Raw genomic sequence first — 21,772 nt, 5'->3', positions numbered from 1 at the left:
GGCCTACAGAGTCCCGGCCGGCTCATAATCGTGTCCGGCTCGGTGACTTCCTTTGCATGCCTTTCTTTACAAGTCTTTCCTTACATACGGCGGTTTACAGTATCAGGCCTTAAGCCGGCCCCAGGCCTTTGGGCCTTCTATACGTTTAGTAAACTATCATCTTGAATGTTTATCGGGCTTCTTATGTAACCCGCCATTAGGGCTGACCCGGCCCCTCCTGGGTGGGTCATACTGGTAGTAATATCCCCAACATTAGGCCCTAGGTTGACTTTGAACTTTGTTCTTTGTCAATCTTCAATACTTAGATGGAATTCATCCTCTGTCTGAAAACTTCTGTAACCCGCCGTGACGTCATCTTCTGAAAACACAAAAAACTTTCATGATGTCATCTTCCAACGGATCTTTTATTTTTTAATGCCTTCCGAGAATCGAGGCGTCCGTTTAGTTGGATAATCATTATTTGGGTCTTCTTGATTTTCGCGCCCGCCTGTTCGCGTACTCCCTTATAAATAGGCACGACCTAGGTCCTTTTCATTCTCCCCCTTCGGTTGTCTTCCTCCTCTCGCTGTTTCGCTGTTGCTCGAGCTCTGCCACCGCCGCCGCCGCAGATCCCCTTGTCTTCTTCACCTCAGGCCGCTGCATCAACCTGATTTGACCAGAGAAAACGCGACGAACCTCCGCAGTAGCCCTGCATCTGTAAGTCCCTTTCCTTCTCTGCCTTAGATCTGTATTTCGGCTTCTCAAGTTCGTCGGTGTTCGTCGGTGTTCATCACAGACTCTTGGTAGATTTCACCTCCGATGCCCTTTCCTGATCATCTGATAGTGTATAACTGTTGCGGTAGCTGTTTGGCATTCATTTTTGATAGCAGTAGATCTCTTTCTCCTATATAGATGCTTTGTTAGCTGATAAACTCATCTGTACTGGATTTTTAGGTCTAGAATATTTTCTTTTTGGGACAGCCATTTGATCCAAAATAGTAATGATAGCTTGGTGAAACTTGTTTTTGCCAACACTTAGCTGAATCTACTTTCTGAGAAAATCTGTAGTCGTGGCGGCTTACCACTCCGGCTTTCTTTTCCTTATATGTCATTAGCCCTTAGTTTAAGCCGCCGTTACTTGTTTTACAACTTCAACCTTTTGCCGTAAATTGAAATGGCATGTTGTTGTTCCTTTTCCAGTCCCTTGCACATCATGCCGTCAAAGACACCCACCATCTGCAATTGGGTCCCCTCAACCATAACTAAGGAGCGTATAAAAGATTTCTTCCTCATTGGATTTCTGCCCTCAAGAAACATCATGTCTTATCGTGCTCCTGACCCGGAAGAAGAACGACCCAATCCAAAAGACGGTGAAGTGATCGTCTTTACTGATCACATGAACCGGGGCTTCTCACCGCCCGGCTCAAAAATTTTCAGAGAAGTTCTTGACTTTTTCAAACTCCATCCTCAGGATATCGGGCCCAATTCCATATCCAATATTTGTAACTTCCAAGTGCTCTGTGAGGTATATCTTCAGCAAGAGCCGACTATGGAACTATTTAGAGAGTACTTCTATCTGAACTAGCAGAACGAGTGCACCAATGGCCTTAGCTTAGAACTTGGAGGCATCTCAATTCAGCACCGATAGGGTGTGGTTTTCCCTCTCATAGTTTTACCAAGTCACCCAAAGGACTGGAACCAAACTTGGTTTTATTGTCAGGACATCTCACCCGCCAACGAGAAGCCACTGCCGGGTTACCGCCCCGATCGTCTTGACACCAAGTTCGCCCTGCCAGATAAACTTACCGTTGCTGAACGCAAGAAGCTGCTTCCATCTATCAGAAGAATCAATAGTTTGTTGGGGAATGGCTTAACCGGAGTCGATCTAACCTGCAGCTGGATCTCATGGCGGATTATTCCATTAAGCCGTCGTTCAAAGTTGATGTATGAATATGGTGGAGACTCGGACGACTCTCTCCGTCATACCCCGGTTCAACTAACTGAGGAGGACGTTGTCGCAATGTCAAATGTTCTGGTGAATGTGAAGTATGAAGATTGCAGTGTTGTTGGGTTAAATCCCTTCTGTAAATTTAACCCGGTACCAGAAGTAAGGATATTCTGATCTTTTTTCCTTTGTATTTTGTCCAGCCGTATTGTTTATCACTGATCCTTCCTCTTGTCTTTGTAGGCCAACTCTGACTTTTGGAAAGTGAAATATGATCACGAAGCTGCCAGGAAGGCGAAACTTGCCGCCATGAACACCAAGAAATCGACCCGGAGAACAAAGAAGAAGAAGAAAACCACTGTTGAAGATTTAATGAAACTTGATGACACGTCTGACCTGGAGGTAGGCCTTGATTCCCTTGGCCAACTTTTTTAACAATCTTATTGACACTGATCCTTACCAGGATGACACTGGGGCCAGTCAGGCCGGGGAAGCAGAGGTAACTATCATTTCCTCCGACTCAGAGCCCTTACCAAGACACAAAGTTCGACGAGTGATCCATAAAGTAAGGTTTTCTAAACCCTTAGCTCACTTGGATCCCAACTTTCATTTGAAAAAGCAGCAACATGAAAGCCGCTGTGAAGTTGAGATTGAAGATGAACCGGCTGTCGTCCTTCAACAGACCCCTCGAAAATGCCCGACCGAGGTTTACTTATTACTGTCCTTAACTTGTTTTAATGAATCCTGCTCCTTGTATTTCTTTTAACTCCTTTCTTTTACCTTTTCAGGAGGTGTCTCGTTCCTTAGGCGACTCATCACAAACACAATTTCCGGCTTTCAAGACTGCTCCTGGGTAATCAGAAATCCTCTTTTCTTCCGGGTTGATCAATTGTATCTTGATGCTGATTATCCTGCAATATTTTTTCCTTAGCGGCCAGGCTAAATCCAAGAAGGCAAAGGCAGCAAAACTGGCGGAAGACCCGCCAATACTAGCATCTGACCCGGCTAAGCCGCCTTCTCCATTAACTGATGCCCCAGAAGACCCGCCTATTGTCAATGAAGCAAATCCTCTGGAGCTGTCCCTTGACAAAGCCACTATGAATCCTTCTACAGCTGGACCGTCAAGCTTAACCGACCCGCCGTCTCCACCTGTTCAAGATGTTCAAATTACTGGGAGCCGCTTTGTTGAGCCGGGGAACCCAACGGTGTTGGCTCGGTGCACAGCAAAGCAAGAAGCATTGGAGAGGCAGAAGGTTCAATTTGATGTTGCCAATTATGACCGTCTCAATGCCAGTGATATCTTATCCGGCTATCTCAGTCATGTACACTCCAGTCATGAGTCTGAGATCGAGATGGTCAAGCAGCTTTAGTTGAAGTATGAGGTATGTTGTTTCCGGTTTACTAATATTCCTTCAGCCCCCAAGTCTTCAGATTATGAGAGAAACAGAATAACATGTAGGCTTAAAGTATAGTCCGAGACTTTTACCTCTGAATCTTTGCCTGATATTGATAGAAACAAAAACTTCACCTATAGTCCCCAAGGACCGGTTTATTTTGACCATCAATGAATCAGTACTTTAGAATTTAAAATCGTCTTCAAAATACTTAATCCTCCGGTTTAACCTTGATAAATTTGCTGAACTGCGTACATTAGCCCCCAAGTGCCAAGTGCTATTACTTTGTAAGGGACTTGGGACTTTAAATATGTTTGTAGAGTCGTAAAAATTTGATTTGGCATACATTAGCCCCCAAGTGTCAAGTGGTTTACTCGTAAATTACTTTGAGACTTGAATCTTGAATTTGGATATTTGAATTTGAAACCAAGTCTTGACTTATCCGGACGTTTCACAGAATGCCTTGTCGGAATTGAACTCTCAATTGTCGGACGCAAAGACCCGGCTAGCAAGTCAAGAGTCCGAAATCAAATCTTCCACTTCCAAACTGCAAATGAGCCTTTCTGCAACGGAAAATTTGAAGACCAGCTTTGCTACCAAGGAGAAGGCTTGGGAAAATGAGAAAACACTCCTGACCCGACGAGCTGAGACAACCGAAAGAGCTCTGAAAGAAATTTCAACAAAGCTGAATAGTTTGAAGGGCCGGGTGTCTCAGATGGTTGCTGCTATCTTTGGTAAGCTGCCTGATTTGACCTTTCGTATAATTTTTGCCAAACCGGAATATGATCCGCCAACTTACTCTGTTAAAAATATATGCAGGTCCGCGAAGTAAAAATCTAAGCCAAGACCCGTTGATTAAACTGAAGGCAGTATACACCTTGGTTGAACAATTGTATATTGGTGCACAACGGGATCTGGCCGCTATCTCTCCTACAAATCAAGGACCCAACCGACTTAGCGATTTCCTGAAGAAGCTGTCCATCCTTCCTACTAGATTCCAAGAAGTAAAACGCTCCTGCGCGTGAGCCGGAGCTTTGACTGCCCTAAGCCGCTCCAAGGCTTGGGTGCCAGACCTAGACCCGGCGGACATAGCAAGAGGTTACCCTACTGTGAAGGAGGACGGGTCTCCGTTTGATCAGGATGATTTCATAGCGTTTGTACGTGAAGTCTGGCCTCAGGCGACTAGTCTTGGAGATGACACCAATGTTGACAAGTACCAGCCGGGTTTTGATAGTGAAAATAAGAAGATGGCCACTCCTTCATACAAAGTAGCAGATCTGATCCCACTAGTGAGATAAGATACCTTTGCCTCAGAAATTGACCCGGCCGGCTTGATTGATGACGAAGCCGAATTTGTCGCCATGAATGGCTTTGATTGGTCAAAATCCAACTTCCAGCAAACAGAAGGTGGTGAACCGGCGAGGGAGGGACGATGATCATCTTCATAGGCTTATAAAGCCTTGTAATAACTTAGTTGCTAAAACACCGCATGTTTGCTTATGCCGTCGTGCATAAAATACTTCTATGTGAATCTGCTTCCAGATGTCAATGTATGCATCGTTTAATGTTTGTCTCTACGATATTTGAACTCTATTCCTGTGAATACAAGAGAAAGACTGGCAAGGCGGTTTAGAACCAAACGGGCTTAAACACCCTAATTTATAGCCAATATATTTATCTCAATAAAAAGACAAATATAAAGAAAGGATAAGGGTTAATACAAATTCTTGAGTTAACGCAGTGGGTAAGCGCGTATAAGTAAGAATCATACCTTGTCCTTGTTGATCCTTAGATCACCGGTTTAATAATCCGGGTGGTGAACTTGATAATTCAATATGTATGAAAAGTTAATACTTCTTGAATACTCAATGATCATCATATCTTAGTAGCTCGTACCTTTGGATACTTGAGCCACCGGCTTGAATAACCCGGGCGGTTATGTTGTCCAATAATTGAGCCGGTGAAGAAAACCAAGCTAGCTTATTTGTAATATTGAAACAATAAAAGCTAAAAGGCAAACAACAGATAATAAACATAATTTTAAATCTGTATTCAAGAGGCTGAGGGTTTCTGATTCGAATACGATCAGTAAACCGGACCAAAGGGGTTAAGCTAAGGTTCGAATACGACCATATAGCCCCCAGTGGCTTTGGCGTTGCGCCGATCAAGAGGGTACCGACAACTATGTTCTCTTTGGTTCGAATACGACCTATGTTTGAACAGGAAGCCCCCAAATGACCTTGAGAGGTTTTTAACGACCCTGATTCGAATACGATCCAATTCAGACTCAAAAGGGGTTAAGCTATGATTCAGATATGATCAAGAAGCCCCCAAGTGAGTTTGGCCTTGAGTCGATCAAGAGGGTTACGACAGCTATGTTCTCTTTGGTTCGCATACAACCTATGTTTGAACAGGAAGCCCCCAAATGACCATGAGATTTGTAGCTAGATTCGGATACGATCATAAGCTGGACCAAAAAGGTTAAACTTGATTCAAATATGATCAGCTCCTTAATAGTCATTTGTAAGTAATAAATAATAAAGATGTATAGTCTGTGAAAAGAAAAGAGACCGATGGTCTTACTTTATTGCTTATCATAGTATATACAACGTGAATGTATGTACATGTTGAGAGCCGGTGGCTCAGGTGTAATACGGCTGAAGTTGAGCAATATTCCATTGCCGGCGGGTCTCCTCTTCCGACTTACGTGAGTCTGCATGCTCTTGAACGTCAATAAGGTAGTATGACCCATTGTGTAAATTTTTACTAACCACAAAGGGTCCTTCCCAAGGCGGGGATAACTTGTGTGCATCTGAAAGATCCTAGACGAGCCGGAGCACCAAGTCGCCTTCCTGAAAAGTCCTGGACTTAACCCGGCGGCTATGATAACGACGCAGGTCCTGTTGATAAATTGCTGACCGTGCCGCTGCTAAGTCTCTTTCTTCATCCAACAAGTCAAGCGCATCCTATCTGGCTTTTTCATTGTTAGCTTCAACATAAGCCGCCACATGGGGCGAGTCATGACGGATGTCACTAGGCAACACTGCCTCTGCTCCATAAACCATGAAGAAGGGTGTGTAACCCGTAGACCTGTTGGGCGTAGTATCGATGCTCCATAACACTGAGGGTAACTCCTCTACCCAACAACTCGACGTTTGCTGTAAAGGAACCATAAGCCAGGGTTTTAGCCCTTTCAGAATTTCCTGATTGGCTCTCTCAGCTTGACCATTGGATTGAGGATGAGCTACAGAAGAAACATCAAGCTGGATGTGCTCTCGCTGACAAAACTCTTCCATAGCCCCTTGAGACAGATTAGTGCCATTGTCTGTGATAATACTGTGTGGAAAACCGAAACGGAAGATTACTTTTTTCATGAACTGAACCGCCGTGGCTGCATCACACTTACTCACAGGCTCTGCCTCAACCCACTTAGTAAACTTATCAACTGCCACCAAGAGATGTGTCTTTTTATCCTTAGACCTTTTGAAAGGTCCCACCATGTCAAGCCCCCAGGCCGCAAACGGCCAAGTGATTGGAATCATCCGGAGCTCTTGAGCCGGCACATGCGCTTGTCGTGCAAATTTTTGACATCCATCACATCTACTGACCAGATCTTCTACATCAGCGTGAGCCGTCAACCAGTAAAAACCGTGACGAAACGCCTTGGCCACTAAAGATTTTGACCCGGCGTGATGACCGCAATCGCCTTCATGGATCTCACGAAGGATTTCTTGACCTTCTTCATGTTGGGGAATGTAGCAGAAATTCAAAATTTTTCCTACGTAACACCAAGATCTATCTATGGAGAGACCAGCAACGAGTAGAAAGGAGAGTGCATCTACATACCCTTGTAGATCGCTAAGCGGAAGCGTTCAAGTGAACGGGGTTGATGGAGTCGTACTCGTCGTGATTCAGATCACCGATGATCAAGTGCCGAACGGACAGCACCTCCGCGTTCAACACACGTACAGCCCGGTGACGTCTCCCACGCCTTGATCCAGCAAGGAGAGAGGGAGAGGTTGAGGAAGACTCCATCCAGCAGCAGCACAACGGCGTGGTGGTGATGGAGGAGCGTGGCAATCCTGCAGGGCTTCGCCGAGCACCTACGGGAGAGGAGATGTGTCACGGGAGGGAGAGGGAGGCAACCAAAGGCCTTAGGTATGATTGCTCCTCCTTTTCCCCACTATATATAGGGCCAAGGGAGAGGGGGGAGGCGCAGCCTTGCCCCCTCCTCCAAGGAAGGGGTGCGGCTAAGGATGGGGAGGAGTCCATCCTCCCCAAGGTACCTCGGAGGTGCCTTCCCCCTTTAGGACTCTTCCCTTTTTCCTTTATCTTGGCGCATGGGCCTCTAGGGGCTGGTGCCCTTGGCCCATGTAGGCCAAGGCGCACCCCCTACAGCCCATGTGGCCCCCCGGGGCAGGTGGCCCCACCCGGTGGGCCCCCGGGACCCTTCCGGTGGTCCCGGTACAATACCGATGACCCCGAAACTTGTCCCAATGGCCGAAACAGGACTTCCTATATATAAATCTTTACCTCCGGACCATTCCGGAACTCCTCGTGACGTCCGGGATCTCATCCGGGACTCTGAACAACATTCGGTAACCACATACAAGCTTCCTTTATAACCCTAGCGTCATCGAACCTTAAGTGTGTAGACCCTACGGGTTCGGGAGACATGCAGACATGACCGTGACGTTCTCCGGTCAATAACCAACAGCGGGATCTGGATACCCATGTTGGCTCCCACATGTTCCACGATGATCTCATCGGATGAACCACGATGTCAAAGACTCAATCAATCCCGTATACAATTCCCTTTGTCTAGCGGTATGGTACTTGCCCGAGATTCGATCGTCGGTATACCGATACCTTGTTCAATCTCGTTACCGGCAAGTCTCTTTACTCGTTCCGTAACACATCATCCCGTGATCAACCCCTTGGTCACATTGTGCACATTATGATGATGTCCTACCGAGTGGGCCCAGAGATACCTTTCCGTTTACACGGAGTGACAAATCCCAATCTCGATTCGTGCCAACCCAACAGACACTTTCAGAGATACCCGTAGTGTACCTTTATAGCCACCCAGTTACGTTGTGACGTTTGGCACACCCAAAGCACTCCTACGGTATCCGGGAGTTGCACAATCTCATGGTCTAAGGAAATGATACTTGACATTAGAAAAGCTTTAGCATACGAACTACATGATCTTGTGCTAGGCTTAGGATTGGGTCTTGTCCATCACATCATTCTCCTAATGATGTGATCCCGTTATCAACGACATCCAATGTCCATGGTCAGGAAACCGTAACCATCTATTGATTAACGAGCTAGTCAACTAGAGGCTTACTAGGGACATGGTGTTGTCTATGTATCCACACATGTATCTGAGTTTCCTATCAATACAATTCTAGCATGGATAATAAACGATTATCATGAACAAGGAAATATAATAATAATCAATTTATTATTGCCTCTAGGGCATATTTCCAACAGTCTCCCACTTGCACTAGAGTCAATAATCTAGTTCACATCGATATGTGATTAACACTCAAGGTCACATCCCCATGTGACTAACGCCCAAAGAGTTTACTAGAGTCAATAATCTAGTTCACATTTACCATGTGATTAACACTCGATGAGTTCTGGGTTTGATCATGTTATGCTTGTGAGAGAGGTTATAGTCAACGGGTCTGAACCTTTCAGATCCGTGTGTGCTTTACAAATCTCTATGTCATCTTCTAGATGCAGCTACCACGTTCTATTTGGAGCTATTCCAAATAACTGTTCTACTTGGAGCTATTCTAAATTGTTGCTCCATTATACGTATCCGGTATCTCTACTCAGAGCTATCCGGATAGGTGTTAAGCTTGCATCGACGTAACCCTTTACGACGAACTCTTTTACCACCTCCATAATTGAGAAAATTCCTTAGTCCACTAGTTACTAAGGATAACTTTGACCGCTGTCCTGTGATCCCTTCTTGGATCACTCTTGTACCCCTTGACTGACTCATGGCAAGGCACACTTCAGGTGCGGTACATAGCATAGCATACTGTAGAGCCTACATCTTATGCATAGGGGACGACCTTAGTCCTTTCTCTCTATTCTGCCATGGTCGAGCTTTAAGTCTTAACTTCATACCTTACAACTCAGGCAAGAACTCCTTCTTTGACTGATCCATCTTGAACACCTTCAAGATCACGTCAAGGCATGTGCTCATTTGAAAGTACTATTAAGCGTTTTGATCTATCCTTATAGATCTTGATGCTCAATGTTCAAGTAGCTTAATCCAGGTTTTCCATTGAAAACACTTTCCAAATAACCCTATATGCTTTCCAGAAATTCTACGTCATTTCTGATCATTAATATGTCAACAACATATACTCATCAGAAATTCTATAGTGCTCCCACTCACTTCTTTGGAAATACAAGTTTCTCATAAACTTTGTATACACCCAAAATCTTTGATCATCATCAAAGCATACATTCCAACTCCGAGATGCTCACTCCAGTCCTCAGAAGGATTGCTGGAGCTTTGCATACTTATTAGCATATTTCAGGATAGACAAAACCTTCCGGTTGTATCACATACAACCTTTCCTCAAGAATCATCGAGGAAACAATGTTTTTTTTTGACATCCTATCTGCAAGATTTCATAAATAATGCAGTAATTGCTAATATAATTCCAACAGACTCTTAGCATCGCTACGAGTGAGAAAGTCTCATCGTAGTCAACTCCTTGAACTTGTCGAAAAACATCTTAACGACAAGTCGAGCTTTCTCAATGGTGACACTTACCATCATTGTCTGTCTTCCTTTCAAAATCCATCTGCACTCAACAGCCTTACGACCATCAAGTAGTTCTTCCAAAGTCTACACTTTGTTTTCATATATGGATCCTTTCTCGGATTACATGGCCTCGAGCCATTTATCGGAATCCGGGCCCACCATCGCTTCTCCATAGCTCGTAGGTTCATTGTTGTCTAGCAACATGACTTCCAAGACAGGATTACGTACCACTCTGAAGTAGTACGTATCCTTGTCACCCTACGAGGTTCGGTAGTGACTTGATCCGAAACTTCATGATCACTATCATAAGCTTCCACTTCAATTGGTGTAGGTGCCACAGGAACAACTTCCTGTGCCCTGCTACACATTGGTTGAAGTGATGGTTCAATAACCTCATCAAGTCTCCACCATCCTCCCACTCAATTCTTTCGAGAGAAACCGTTCCTCGAAAAAGGACCCGATTCAAGAAACAATCCCTATTGCTTTCGGATCTGAATTAGGAGGTATACCCAACTGTTTTTGGGTGTCCTATGAAGATGCATTTTATCTGCTTTGGGTTCGAGCTTATCAACCTGAAACCTTTTCACATAAGCGTCGCAGCCCCAAACTTTCAAGAAACGGCAACTTAGGTTTCTCCAAACCATAGTTCATACGGTGTTGTCTCAACGAAATTATGTGGTGCCCTATTTAAAGTGAATGTGGTTGTCTCTAATGCCTAACCCATGAACGATAGTGGTAACTCGATAAGAGACATCGTGGTATGCACCATATCTAATAGGGTGCAACTATGACGTTTGGACACACCATCACACTATGGTGTTCCAGGCTGTATCAGTTGTGAAACAATTTCCACAATGTCTTAATTCTGTGCCAAACTCGTGATTCAGATATTCATCTCTATGATCATATCATAGATCTTTTATCCTCTTGTCACGATGATCTTTCAACTTCACATTGAAATTACTTGAACCTTTCAATAATTCAGACTCGTGATTCATCAAGTAAATATACTCAACATCTACTCGAATCATCTGTGAAGTAAGAACATAACAATATCCACTACATGCCTCAGCACTCATTGGACTGTACACATCAAAATGTATTACTTCCAACAAGTTGCTATCTTGTTCCATTTTACTGAAACCGAGGCTTTTCAGTCATCTTGCCTATGTGGTATGATTTGCATATCTCAAGTGATCCAAAATCAAGTGAGTCCAAACGATCCATCTGCATGGAGTTTCTTCATGCATATACACCAATAGACATGGTTCGCATGTCTCAAACTTTTCAAAAATGAGTGAGCCCAAAGATCCATCAATATGGAGCTTCTTCATGCGTTTTATACCGATATGACTTACGTGGCAGTGCCACAAGTAGGTGGTACTATCATTACTATCTTTTGGCATGAACATGTGTATCACTACGATCGAGATTCAATAAACCATTCCTATTAGGTGTAAGACCATTGAAGGTATTATTCAAATAAACAGAGTAACCATTATTCTCCTTAAATGAATAACCGTATTGCGATAGACGTAATCCAATCATGTCTATGCTCAACGCAAACACCAAATAACAATTATTTAGGTTTAACACCAATCTCTTTGGTAGAGGGAGCGTGCGATGCTTGATCATATCAAGCTTGGAAAAACTTCCAACACATATCGTCAGCTCACCTTTAGCTAGTCTCCGTTTATTCCGTAGCTTTTATTTCGAGTTACTAACACTTAGCAACCGAACCGGTATCTAATACCCTGGTGCTACTAGGAGTACTAGTAAAGTACACATTAACATAATGTATATCCAATATACTTCTATCGACCTTGCCAGCCTTCTTATCTACCAAGTATCTAGGGTAATTCTGCTCTAGTGGTTGTTCCCCTTATTACAGAAGCACTTAGTCTCGGGTTTGGGTTTTACCTTGGGTTTCTTCACTAGAGCAGCAGCTGATTTGCCGTTTCATGAAGTATCCCTTCTTTCCCTTGCCCTTCTTGAAACTAGTGGTTTCACCAACCATCAACAATTGATGCTCCTTCTTGATTTCTACTTTCGCGGTGTCAAAACATCGCGAATACCTCAAGGATCATCATATCTATCCCTGATATGTTATAGTTCATCACGAAGCTCTAACAGCTTGGTGGCAATGACTTTGGAGAACCATCACTGTCTTATCTGGAAGATCAACTCCCACTCGATTCAAATGATTGTTGTACTCAGACAATCTGAGCGCAAGCTCAACAATTGAGCTTTTCTCCTTAGTTTGCAGGTTAAGAAAGTCATCGGAGGTCTTATACCTCTTGACATGGGCACGAGCCTGAAATCCCAATTTCAGCCCTCAAAACATCTCATATGTTTCGCGATGTTTCAAAAACGTCTTTGGTGCCTCAACTCTAAACCGTTTAACTGAACTATCACGTAGTTATCAAAACGTGTATGTCAGATGTTCGCAACAACCACAGACAACGTTTGAGGTTCAGCACACTGAGCGGTGCATTAAGGACATAAGCCTTCTATGAAGCAATGAGGACAATCCTCAGTTTACGGACCTAGTCTGCATAATTGCTACTATCAACTTTCAACTAATTTTTCTCTAGGAACATATCTAAATAGTAGAACTATAGCGTAAGCTACGACATAATTTGCAAAAACCTTTTGACTATGTTCAGGATAAATAAGTTCATCTTATGAACTCCCACTCAGATAGACATCCCTCTAGTCATCTAAGTGATTACATGATCCGAGTCAAACTAGGCCGTGTCCGATCATCACGTGAGACGGACTAGTCATCATCGGTGAACATCTTCATGTTGATCGTATCTTCTATACGACTCATGTTCGACCTTTCGGTCTCCGTGTTCCGAGGCCATGTCTGTACATGCTAGGCTCGTCAAGTTAACCCTAAGTGTTTTGCGTGTGTTCCGAGGCCATGTCTGTACATGCTAGGCTCGTCAACACCCGTTGTATTTGAACGTCTGAATAAAACACCCGATCATCACGTGATGTTTTGAAACAGCGAACTGTCGCAACGGTGCACAGTTAGGGGAGAACACTTCTTGAAATTGTTGTAAGGGATCATCTTATTTACTACCGTCGTTCTAAGCAAATAAGATGTATAAACATGATAAACATCACATGCAATCAAATAGTGACATGATATGGCCATCATCACTTTGCTCCTTTTGATCTCCATCTTCGGGGCTCCATGATCATCATCGTCACCAGCATGACACCATGATCTCCATCATCATGATCTCCATCATCGTGTCTTCATGAAGTTGCCTCGCCAACTGTTACTTCTACTACTATGGCTAACGGTTAGCAATAAAGTAAAGTAATTACATGACGTTTTAAGTTGACACGCAGGTCACAAATAAATAAAGACAACTCCTATGGCTCCTGCCGGTTGTCATACTCATCGACATGCAAGTCGTGATTCCTATTACAAGAACATGATCAATCTCATACATCACATATATCATTCATCACATCCTTTTTGGCCATATCACATCACATAGCATACCCTGCAAAAACAAGTTAGACGTCCTCTAATTGTTGTTTGCATGTTTTACGTGGCTGCTATGGGTTTCTAGCAAGAACGTTTCTTACCTACGCATGAACCACAACGTGATATGCCAATTGCTATTTACCCTTCATAAGGACCCTTTTCATCGAATCCGATCCGACTAAAGTGGGAGAGACAGACACCCGCCAGCCACCTTATGCAACTAGTGCATGTTTGTCGGTGGAACCAGTCTCACGTAAGCGTACGTGTAAGGTTGGTCCGGGCCGCTTCATCCCACGATGCCGCCGAATCAAGATAAGACTAGTAGCGGCAAGCATATTGAACAATATCGACGCCCACAACTACTTTGTGTTCTACTCGTGCAAAGAATCTACGCAATAGACCTAGCTCATGATGCCACTGTTGGGGAACGTAGCAGAAATTCAAAAATTTTCCTACGTAACACCAAGATCTATCTATGGAGAGACCAGCAACGAGTAGAAAGGAGAGTGCATCTACATACCCTTGTAGATCGCTAAGCGGAAGCGTTCAAGTGAACGGGGTTGATGGAGTCGTACTCGTCGTGATTCAGATCACCGATGATCAAGTGCCGAACGGACAGCACCTCCGCGTTCAACACACGTACAGCCCGGTGACGTCTCCCACGCCTTGATCCAGCAAGGAGAGAGGGAGAGGTTGAGGAAGACTCCATCCAGCAGCAGCACAACGGCGTGGTGGTGATGGAGGAGCGTGGCAATCCTGCAGGGCTTTGCCGAGCACCTACGGGAGAGGAGATGTGTCACGGGAGGGAGAGGGAGGCAACCAAAGGCCTTAGGTATGATTGCTCCTCCTTTTCCCCACTATATATAGGGCCAAGGGAGAGGGGGGAGGCGCAGCCTTGCCCCCTCCTCCAAGGAAGGGGTGCGGCTAAGGATGGGGAGGAGTCCATCCTCCCCAAGGCACCTCGGAGGTGCCTTCCCCCTTTAGGACTCTTCCCTTTTTCCTTTATCTTGGCGCATGGGCCTCTAGGGGCTGGTGCCCTTGGCCCATGTAGGCCAAGGCGCACCCCCTACAGCCCATGTGGCCCCCCGGGGCAGGTGGCCCCACCCGGTGGGCCCCCAGGACCCTTCCGGTGGTCCCGGTACAATACCGATGACCCCGAAACTTGTCCCGATGGCCGAAACAGGACTTCCTATATATAAATCTTTACCTCCGGACCATTCCGGAACTCCTCGTGACGTCCGGGATCTCATCCGGGACTCCGAACAACATTCGGTAACCACATACAAGCTTCCTTTATAACCCTAGCGTCATCGAACCTTAAGTGTGTAGACCCTACGTGTTCGGGAGACATGCAGACATGACCGTGACGTTCTCCGGTCAATAACCAACAGCGGGATCTGGATACCCATGTTGGCTCCCACATGTTCCACGATGATCTCATCGGATGAACCACGATGTCAAGGACTCAATCAATCCCGTATACAATTCCCTTTGTCTAGCGGTATGGTACTTGCCCGAGATTCGATCGTCGGTATACCGATACCTTGTTCAATCTCGTTACCGGCAAGTCTCTTTACTCGTTCCGTAACACATCATCCCGTGATCAACCCCTTGGTCACATTGTGCACATTATGATGATGTCCTATCGAGTGGGCCCAGAGATACCTTTCCGTTTACACGGAGTGACAAATCCCAATCTCGATTCGTGCCAACCCAACAGACACTTTCAGAGATACCCGTAGTGTACCTTTATAGCCACCCAGTTACGTTGTGACGTTTGGCACACCCAAAGCACTCCTACGGTATCCGGGAGTTGCACAATCTCATGGTCTAAGGAAATGATACTTGACATTAGAAAAGCTTTAGCATACGAACTACATGATCTTGTGCTAGGCTTAGGATTGGGTCTTGTCCATCACATCATTCTCCTAATGATGTGATCCCGTTATCAACGACATCCAATGTCCATGGTCAGGAAACCGTAACCATCTATTGATTAACGAGCTAGTCAACTAGAGGCTTACTAGGGACATGGTGTTGTCTATGTATCCACACATGTATCTGAGTTTCCTATCAATACAATTCTAGCATGGATAATAAACGATTATCATGAACAAGGAAATATAATAATAATCAATTTATTATTGCCTCTAGGGCATATTTCCAACACTTCAGGGGAAACACACCTTTGAAACGCTCCGGAAACACTACGATGAAATAACTCTCCATCCGAAATCATCATGGACTTAGATCGCCGGGTTATCTGCCGAGCCAGGGTCTCATCTGCTGGCAACTCTCCCCGGGTCATGTAAGCCAAGAACGGCACTGTCCAATCTGGGATGACATGAAGAGCCGCTACCAACTGCGCCTCCGGGTCAGGAATAACTAAATCTTCTTCTGTGGGCAACTTGACAGAGGGGTTATGCAAAACATCCAAAAAGGTGTTGGGTGGCACCGGCTTACGCTGAGACCCTAGCCGGCTTAAAGCATCAGCCGCTTCGTTCTTTCGATGGTCAATATGTTCCACCTGATAACCTTTAAAATATCCTGCAATAGCATCGACCTCTCGGCGATAAGCCGCCATGAGAGGGTCTTTGGAATCCCACTTGCCAGATACCTGTTGAGCCACTAGATCTGAGTCACCAAGACATCTGACCCGGCTCAAGCTCATCTCCTTTGCCACTCGAAGACCATGGAGCAAGGCTTCATACTCTGATGCGTTGTTAGTGCATGGAAACATCAACCGCAACAGATAACAAAATTTATCACCTCGTGGCGAAGTTAACACGACTCTAGCCCCCGAGCCTTCCAATTGCCTGGATCCATCAAAATGAATAGTCCAATATGTGTTGTCCGGCTTCTCTTCCGGCATCTGCATCTCTGTCCAGTCATTGATGAAGTCAACCAGGGCTTGAGACTTAATGGCAGTACGTGGAACATACTTCAACCCATGAGACCCAAGATCAATTACCCACTTGGCGACTCGCCCCGTGGCTTCTCTGTTTTGAATAATGTCTCCCAAAGGAGCAGAGCTAACCACAGTGATTGGATGTCCCTGAAAGTAATGTTTAAGCTTCCGGCTCGCCATGAACACCCCATCAACAAGCTTCTGCCAATGTGGATATCGTTGTTTAGACTCAATTAGCACTTCACTGACATAATAAACCGGCCGCTGAACCGGATGCTCTTTGCCAGCCTCCTGGCACTCTACCACAATAGCCACACCAACAGCCCGTGAGTTGGCAGCTACGTATAACAATAGCGGCTCTTTCTCAATTGGAGCAGCCAGGACCGGCGGCTCAGCCAGTTGTGCCTTCAGATCCTCAAAAGCAGCGTTCGCAGCATCGCTCCAAACAAAAACATATGTTTTCTTCATCAACTGATACAGAGGCATAGCCTTTTCCCCTAACCGGCTTATGAACCAGCTCAAGGCAGCCACACGACCCGCCAGTCGCTGAACATCATTACCGCAGGTTGGTTTGGCTAGAGATGTGATTGCCTTGATTTTCTCTGGGTTAGCTTCAATACCTTGGTTAGACACCAAAAAAACCAAGAGCTTGCCGGCCGGCACTCCAAAAACACACTTCGTCGGGTTAAGCATCATCTTGTAAACCCGAAGATTATCAAAAGTCTCTTTTAGGTCTGTGACCAAGGTTTCCTCTTCCTTGGATTTCACCACTATACCATCCACATAAGCATGAACATTGCGCCCAATTTGATCGTGAAGACAATTCTGCACGCACTGCTGGTAAGTCGCCTGGGCACTCTTAAGCCCAAAAGGCATAGACACATAGCAGAAAGCTCTAAAAGGAGTTATAAAAGCTATCTTCTCTTGATCCTTGACTGCCATCTTAATCTGATGATAACCGGAATAAGCATCTAAGGAACTCAACTGTGCGCAACCCGCCGTAGCACCAATGATCTGATCAATACGGGGGAGAGCAAAAGGATCAGCTGGACAAGCCTTGTTCAAATCTGTGTAATCCACACACATGCGCCAGGTGTCATTCTTTTTGAGTACAAGCACCGGGTTAGCTAACCATTCGGGGTGAAAGACCTCCACAATGAACCCGGCTGCCAAGATCTGGGACACCTCTTCTCCGATGGCCTTGCGCCTTTCTTCATTGAACCGTCGGAGAAACTGTCTGACAGGTTTGAACTTTGGATCAATATTAAGAGTGTGCTCAGCGAGTTCCCTCGGGACACCCGGCATGTCTGACGGTTTCCATGCAAAGATGTCCCGGTCCTCACGGATGAACTCGATGAGCGCGCTTTCCTATTTCGGATCCAAGTTTGCGCTGATGATGAACTGTTTGGATGAGTCGCCAGGTACAAAGTCAACCATCTTAGTGTCATCAGCTGATTTGAATTTCAACTCCGGCTCATGCTCTGTTGTTGGTTTCTTTAATGACATCATGTCTGCCGGGTCAACATGATCCTTGTAGAATTTTAACTCCTCTGTTGCACAAACAGATTCAGCATAGGCGGCATCACCTTCTTCACATTCCAAGGCTATCTTTCGGCTCCCATTTACCGTAATGGTGCCTTTATGACCCGGCATCTTGAGCTGCAAATATACGTAACACGGCTGGGCCAGGAACTTGGCATAAGCCGGCCGCCCAAATAGAGCATGATACGGGCTTTTGATCTTAACCACTTCAAAGGTTAATTTTTCTGCTCTGGAGTCATACTCATCCCCAAAGGCTACCTCCAGCTCAATCTTCCCAATTGGGTATGCCGATTTACCAGGTACCACACCGTGAAAAACAGTGTTGGATTGTTTAAGATTTTTATCCGTCAATCCCATCCGGCGGAACGTCTCATAGTAGAGGATGTTGATGCTGCTGCCTCCGTCCATGAGTACCTTAGTAAACTTGTACCCACCAACCTGAGGTGCCACTACCAAAGCCAAGTGACCTGGATTATCAACCCGGGGCGGGTGATCCTCTCTGCTCCACACAATAGGCTACTCCGACCAATGTAGATAACATGGAATTGCCGGCTCAACAGCATTGACGACCCTCTTGTGGAGTTTTTGGTCCCTCTTACATAAACTGGTAGTAAAGACATGACACTGTCCGCTACTCAACTGCTTCGAGTTGCTCTGATAGCCGGATTGCTGCTGCTGCTGATTCCCTTGGCCGTGTTGCTGATTATATCCTCCTTGGTGACCAGGATAACCCTGACCGTGAAAACCTCCTCCGCTTGAACCGGCGCTCGGGCCCTGAAAGCCGCCTCCACCTAAGCCGCCACCTGGGCCGTGACCCCCATCAAATGCATTTGAATTTTTAAATGCCTTCATGATCGTGCAATCCTTCCATAAGTGGGTGGCTGGTTTCTCCCAGGTGCTGTGTTTTGGACAAGGTTCATTGAACAACTGCTCAAGGGTGGGGCCTGACCCGCCCAATCGAGGGGGTTTTCTGCCCTTGCACCGCTGATTACCACCCTGCGCATTAGTATTAGCAACAAACTCATCAGCCTTACGTTTATTACCTCCCTGATTCGCCGGGTTATGCTGGTGACCCTTGCCATTGCCATTCTTCTTTCCCTTTGTTGCCTTTTCTTCGTCAGACACCGGGTCCTTGGTGGTATCAGAGTCGGCATACTTGGCAAGAGCTGCCATCAATGTTCCCATGTCATTACAGTCACGTTTAATCCGCCCCAACTTCTGCTTCAGAGGTTCAAAGCGGCAATTTTTCTCCAACATCAAAACTGCTGAGCCGGCATCCATCTTATCAGATGAATGTATTATCTCCTTGACCCGGCGCACCCAATGGGTTGTAGATTCACCATACTCTTGCTTGCAATTGGTCAGGTCCACAATCGACATTGGCTGCTTACACATGTCCTTGAAGTTCTGGATGAACCGTGCTTTCAACTCCGTCCATGATCCGATAGAATTGGGTGGCAATCCCTTCAACCAGGTCCGAGCCGTTCCATCCAACATCATGGTAAAATACTTGGGCATTGCAGCATCGCTAACCTCCAACAGCTCCATAGCCATCTCATAACTCTCAATCCAAGCCCCCGGCTGTAGATCAGTCGTGTAATTAGGCACCTTACGAGGCCCCTTGAAATCCTTAGGCAACCGCTCATTGCGTATGGCTGGGACCAGGCAAGGTACGCCTCTGGTTCTTGTGGCCACTCCTGCCTCAACCGAGGTTGCTGGATAAGCCGGAAAGGCTTGGTGAGCCGCCTGCTCTGCCGCTATCTTAGCTGCCCATTCCGCTTCTTGACGAATCCTCTCCTGATCCGCCAAGTTAAGGGCTCCAGCCCGCACCGGCTCATGCCTATATGGCCGGTTGTGGCGTTGAGCACTAGTTGACATCTCTGCAGACTCCATGTGCCTACTGTAACTCGGGCTCCGGCTTGGGCGAGGAGTTGAATGAATCCTGTCTCGACTATAGGAGTATGCATCCTGCTGGGCCAAAGCTGTCTGAAGCAGTTCTCTTACCCTCCGGGTTTCAATTGCTGCTGGCGAGTCGCCTTCCATTGGTAGAGCTGCCAAACGAGCCAACGCTGCGATGAGATTTTCCATAGGGTTGGAGAAGTGACCCGGAGGTGTTGATACATAACGAGGAGGAGATGTATTCATGCGAGGCGGCTCCATGGTGCGTGGCTGAACTGGTGCACCGGGTGTCGTGACCCGGTTTGCCTCTGGCGGGTTGCTCCCCCCATCCCCGGGTGTATGGAACATGTTCCTTGGATCCAGCGTTAGAGGCAGACGTGACTGAGTTTTTTTATGCCTCCTCCTCATGACCTCGTTTGACGCATTAAGATCCACCGAGAGCCGGAAAGTTTCTGCTTGAAGCTGCTGAGCACGAGCATCCAGAGCTGCTCGTTCTGCTGCCATCCAGGTTTCCTCCGCAGCTAGATTTTCTTTAGCTTGCACCATCTCCTCCCGCACGTGTGCCACTTCTACGTCGTGCTGGGCTTTATCCGCTGGTTCTACCATAGTGGTTAACAGAGTCGTCAGCTTATCCATGAGGTCCATTAGAACCTGAGCCGGGGGGCGCTCGGGGTCTCCTGACCCGGCTGCTGCCGACCCGGTAGCTGCGGCTGCCGCTGCTGTGGAGTTCTGCCCGGGCTGCGTCCCTGCCATGAAGACTCCGGCCCAATTCGGCGGCTCAAGGGGGTCCGGAATACTGCTGCCATCGGAACAACCCCCGAGCATGTCGTCTTGCAGTTGGTACAATGAGTCCGTCTCACCTGTTGATGATGCAGTATCAGAGCAGATGGCCATCTCCCGGCCTTCCATCGATCCTTCGGAGTATTCACCGCCATGGATGCAGCCTACAAAGGCATGATTCACGACAGATTGAACACGGGCGGACCTGGCGCGCTGAGCCGTTTCGATGAGGTTGATGTGGACATCCGGCTCAGGGCCTGACTCGTTGATCCGGCTGATGAAGACGTGAATTCTGCCGAAGGGGACTCGGTACCCGTACTCGATCGAGCTGGCCTTGGGGCCCCAGCCTTCGTCGTTGATGTAGAGTTTTCCGTGACGACTCTTGGTCATCCGGCCCACAGCGTATCCCTTGAGTCCTTCGAAGTTGCCCTTCAAGAACTCAAAGCCACCGTGCGCTGGCCCCATGGTGGGCGCCAACTTCGTGGAATTGACACGGCAGATGTCCTAGAGCAAGGACTTAGTCGTAGGGCCATCGCACTAGGAAGCTTAAAGGGGTTAATCGAGACAAAGGACACACGGGGGAGTTTTTATACTAGTTCGGCCCCTTACGATGAAGGTAAAATCCTACGTCTAGTTGGGATTGGTATTGCTGAGGTTTCGATCTCCAAGAGGCTCAACTCGCTGGCTTGGTTATCGACTTGGTTGTTTCTTGTTGCTAAACTGCCACCGGGTCGTCCCCTTATATACACGGGTTGACGCCTGGTGGCCTACAGAGTCCCGGCCGGCTCATAATCGTGTCCAACTCGCTGACTTCCTTTACATGCCTTTCTTTACAAGTCTTTCCTTACATACGGCGGTTTACAGTATCAGGCCTTAAGCCGGCCCCAGGCCTTTGGGCCTTCTATACGTTTAGTAAACTATCATCTTGAATGTTTATCGGGCTTCTTATGTAACCCGCCATTAGGGCTGACCCGGCCCCTCCCGGGCGGGTCATACTGGTAGTAATATCCCCAACAAATTCCGTGGC

The sequence above is a fragment of the Triticum dicoccoides genome, chromosome 6A (genome assembly GCF_002162155.2).
Source record: "Triticum dicoccoides isolate Atlit2015 ecotype Zavitan chromosome 6A, WEW_v2.0, whole genome shotgun sequence".
NCBI classification, from domain to species: Eukaryota; Viridiplantae; Streptophyta; class Magnoliopsida; order Poales; family Poaceae; genus Triticum; species Triticum dicoccoides.
This window is presented reverse-complemented; position numbering follows the sequence as displayed.